This window comes from Dipteris shenzhenensis, chromosome 20 (genome assembly GCF_047967505.1).
Source record: "Dipteris shenzhenensis isolate YYH24624 ecotype China chromosome 20, Dip_SZ_1.0, whole genome shotgun sequence".
Classification (NCBI taxonomy): Eukaryota; Viridiplantae; Streptophyta; class Polypodiopsida; order Gleicheniales; family Dipteridaceae; genus Dipteris; species Dipteris shenzhenensis.
The window spans coordinates 10,494,724-10,499,986 of NC_141615.1; positions in this window are offsets into that span (position 1 = coordinate 10,494,724).

Here is a 5,263-nt window from a genome sequence, read left to right on the forward strand (position 1 = left end):
AATAATTTATTTTCATTCATTTTGGAGGACTATCCAGGCTGAGTACCTTGACATAAAAAGAGAGATCTGGAGCATACATAGAGATGATTTAAAATGCATAATCTTCATGGGATGCCTCATCTTGTGGAGGCAAAATATCCATGTCAAGGCAAGGTCTTACCACATGGGCAGTGTCTAGTGCCTTATAAGATGGTACTATGATAGAACAAGTGGATCTGAAAATCATATCCTTCAAGAAAACAATTATCTTGTCATCTCCATAGTTGTGTAGAGAAGCATATCTTAGGTGTCTGACCTTCATCTTTTTCTTGTACTTGGAGTCAAATAAAAGTGCCATGAGAGTGTAGATCTCTGTATTTGCTTCCTTTTTGGCAACCATTGTTTTGGCAATCTTCAACAAGGAAGTCAGATTGGCATTTTCATCCTTTGTAGCATAACAAGACATTGCTTTATGTTTTGGCTTTTCACATATTTTGCATAAGCAAGCCATGAGAGGCTCTAACCCAAGTATTGGGTAGTGTCTTCTCTCTTACAGGTGAAATATGAGCAATAAAAGGTAATCTTTTCAAAGAATAACAATCTTGAAATGCAAGATGTCTAAGCAAGAAATGACCAAGTAGATGTTAGAAAAATGAGCATAGCAGACTGAAAATAAATCTTGGTCAAACTATCAGTCAAACTTTGACTGTCCAAGGTCAAACTTAGACTTGCATAGTCAAGCTTTCATGGCCAAAGAGGCAACTCAGAAATCTGCTCCAAATCGTTATGCAAAGATCAGAATTCAGAGGGCTTTTGTACTGAAGAGAAAGGTAAATAGGTAGAGCTTCTCCCTCAGGAAGGAATTGCGCAGAAAACGGCCACGTCGCCCAGCATTGTAGAGGATATTTGGACTAGTTTTTCGTTGAAATCCGCCCGAATACTGCTCCAAAAGAGCTCAAACTTGATGAGCAGGGAGGTCGTGCTGTCGCCCAGCTCCCTCTGAGAGGAAATTGACAATGTAGCTCTCTACAATGAGAACCAGGAAAAAGATCGTCGCGGCTTCCTGAGATAATGCCGCCCAGAAGATGACGACATATGACGTGTAGTTTGTTGGGATATCTCAAGGTGTATGCCTCAGGCACACCTTATGTTTCTATGTGTGAGTGCTAGAGGCACAGTTAGGTGCCCACAAGCACAGTTAGGTGGTGGAAAAGCCACATAGGATGATTGAGTGAATCTAGGAGCAGATTGAGGAGATGATTGTGGAGCTTTGAGGTCATCAGTGATGTCAGTGACCTTGTATGAGGTGCCTACTTAAGGACCTCTTTCTTCTTCATTCTATATGCAAGTATTCTGATTTTGTGTCAACTCTACTCTCTCCTTTTAGTGTTCCAACAGTGTCTTATGGATACTATATTGTAACTGAACTTTGTCCACTTTTGGAGAAAAGTACATGCTAATTTTGGCTATACTCTTGGCTATATATTTGCTTGTTTTGAAAAATGTGTTCTAAATTTTCTTGTGTACACACAGAGTGATATTTCATTGTGTTGGATCAACATAACACCAGTTAGGCTTCCATCACAAATTTCTTTCGTCCACATTGGACAATTGTGGTAATACACCCAAACACAATGACACCATAGAGAGTATACAAACTAGAGTCCAACATGAGCACACATCTTAATAGTAAAATATAATTGTTTGATGCATATGTGGATTCTTCCAAGAGAGGGCACATCCCCCCTAGAGAGCTAGACATCCCTACACCTGAGACATGTGCCTTCAACACACCAGCATCAAATTTGAGACGTGCTCCAACAACAAAAAGAGAGGTCACCAAGGAGAGTGGACCTTCATATGTTGTACCTCCTTTGGGATGATGATCCTATATGATATGATTGTTTGGATCCCATGTATATATGTAGGCTTCTTTTCTTTTGTGCGAATGACTTTTTACCCTTTCATGCTATGAGTTTCAGTATAATCAAAGATCACATGTACTACTTTCTTGGGCTCATAGACCAATCGAGTCTTTCATACAACATAGAGAGAGATCACGACAAAGAGTGGACCTATGGACATCACACCTTGATTGGGATGATGATACCTCAAGATGGGACCATCTTGATCCCATGAATATAAAGGGAATGCATAGTATGTGAGCTTATTTTCACCCCTCAAGCCATAAAAGACTAGATAAGATAGCATAGCCATCCAAAACTACTAGAGTTCCACTTCCAAGCCTAAGTGATCTGAAGGCTACTTCAAGGGGGGCACCAAAACTATGATGTGAGGTGGAGAATTACCTCTAGCTCAAATGGGTTTATTAATGTTTGTGGTTGTCTCATTGTATGGGATCCTAGCATATGAATATGAGCAAACTTTTTTTTTACAAGTCCAGATGAGATAACTTGTAGAAAAAGCTAGCTCCCAAGAAAATAGACCGATGGTCTAGGAACATTGTGGCAAAATCCGAACAGAATATAAGAGAGTTTCCAAGATTTATAGAAACTACTACACATGTCTCAAAATTTCACTACAAACATTCGATTTCAAAAGGAGTGCCTCTGTCCCCTACCCAATTTTGACTTTGCCAAAGTAGCCTTGTAGTCATTTAAAACAAGCACTTTTGTTACCACATGAAATTACACTGAAGCTCACTGAAGTGCACAAAATGGAAGTGGCCAAGCTGATTGGAGAAACTAAAGGTGGGTACCTAAATGAGACCCAGGATGCCTTCCATGACCTTGTAGCTACCATTTCTACCTCAATCAATTCCCATCATGTCATAGGACCAAGCCCATCATATCCATACTTGTAAGGTTCGATGTACCCATACATAACCAAAGAAGAAAATGAGATATTAATGCATTTGCTTTAATAAAGAATTTAGTGATAATCCACTACTCTTCAGCAAAGACTACAATACCACTCTAAGGAGGGCGAGCATGAACAATGATCTTCCTAATGTAAAGGCATAAAGGCAAGTAAGAACAACTAATCTCTAGAACTTGAAAACTCATGCCCTTACTTGCCATTTAGAGGGCACCATGAAAACCACATGTGGGAACTAATCCACTCTTGAGGATTTAACATTCATTTGTGTTGTAAAGAGGAGGGTCATTGTTTGCTTGGGTGTAACCATTTTTGGTGAGGTTCAAGGATTTTCTATATATAGGTATCTTGCATGACCCATAACTTATGCAGTGCTCAATGGAATTTAGCAAACTTTGTCTTCAAGTTGTAGTACACATTCCAAACTTGAACATGAGACCAAAAAAATATGGAATAAGGATTTGGAATGAGATCATTAAAGCATTACAAGTGCTATTTTACATGTGAAACATGCATCCTGAAGACTATAGGATATATAAATTTATTCAAAAACATCAAAATTTTGTTCTGTACATACATGCAACCAAGTAATCATTCAAAAGTATGCTACATGAGCTGCGTCTCCTCAACCCAAGGACACACCTAAATGAGAACATTAGGCATGGATAAATGGGACTCCAATGTTATGCGCTAAAGTGATGCACACCCATTTGAGGGCACGCTCCATACTTTTTTTTCGATTTGTTGAAAACCAAATGGATTGAAAATTTGGAATCCAAACTAGTGGGACTACTACATGGTGGTCTTAAAACATTGATAGTTGTTGGTATTGGTATCTAGATTCAACCTAAAATGGAAGGAGTTGAAAATGTGCAATTTATGCATGTGCAAATATCTTTTTTTAATAAATTTAACACTATTTACAATTTTGAATTTCCATGCATCTGCTTGCTATATGGCTCATAAGTATGCCAAAGGTCATTACATTTCATAATACATAGCATCAAACCCGATATTATGCCCTTTGTCCTATTTGTGTTTTGAAGCATTTGAGGCCACATTGCACTTGTTTGGGATATCCAATTATGCTGACGTGTGTCACTGGAGGGGTGAAATTTAATGGCTGAAAATTTTGCTACTCCCACAAATTCTAAATTTTCACACCTCCCACCCGTCAAATCTTGGAAGATTAAGTACCTGCAACCTGCCCCACCTTGCAACCCACACGCACCTTGACATTGGTTTGGCATTGTCGTCTCTTTTGGGTAAGTTGTCTTTTATTGTTTGCTCACCTCACAAGCTAGTTTCTCTCTATTTTGGTTTGGCATTGTTGTCTTTCAGTGATCGTCACCATGGCAACATGCAGCTCACTATGGCTTGCAAGAGAAGGAGACAGAGGCTGTGAGACAAGAAATCTGAAAAGCTTGGTCATGGCACAAGGAACAGAATACTCCTTGTAGAGCAGCAGAACAGCAGTATAGGAAGCAGTTATTACAGATGCACGCATTCTATCATTGCCACCATTAGAGCCAAGAACAAGCGCTGCGATGTCATGATTAGTGGTGGTAAAGCGAACCAACTTTGGCAGAAATACCTCTCGTGCATGAGGTATTCTTGATTTGATTCATATAGATGTATGGGGTTATGCCCAGACCCACAGCATCAATGATTCACTTTACTACTTGACTTTCATCGACGACTACAGCAGAGATATTGTTGGGTCTACTTTCTAAAAGAGAAATCTGAAGTGTTTTCCAGATTTCAAGAATTCAAAGCCATGGTAGAAAACCAGACAGGCAAAAAGATCAACGTCATGAGATCAGATAGAGGAGGTGAATACATGTCTTTAGCATTCATGGACTTTTGTAGAAGTCACGGCATTCCAAGACAATTCACATGTGCAAATACTCCTCAGCAGAATGCAGGAGCTGAAAGGAAGAATGGGACTTTAGCAGAAAATGCTTAGTGAAAATCATCTTTCGAATCAGTATTGGGCAGAAGCAATAGCCATTGCGAACTAGTTGCTTAATCGGCTTCCTAAATAGCACATTCATATGTCAGCTCAAGTATGTTGACAGTGTCCTAAAGAAGTTTCATATGGTAGATTGCAAGATAGCCACTCCCATGGAACAGAGTTTGAAACTTTCAGAAAATCCTACAGTCAATGACAAGTACTATAGGTAGCTCATTGGATCTCTTATATATCTGACTATCACACAGCGAGATATTTGTTATGCAATCAGCTCACTAGCACAGTTTATGGCAAATCCAAAAGAGTCTCACTGGAATGCAGCCAAAAGAGTCTTGAGATACATCAGAGGTACAAGACAGTTTGGGATAGAATATAGAGGAAGTCATCCAAGGTTGCATGGATATTATGACAGTGACTATGCTGGAGATAATGAGACCAGGAGATCGACACAAGGATATGCATTTTTCCTTGGTC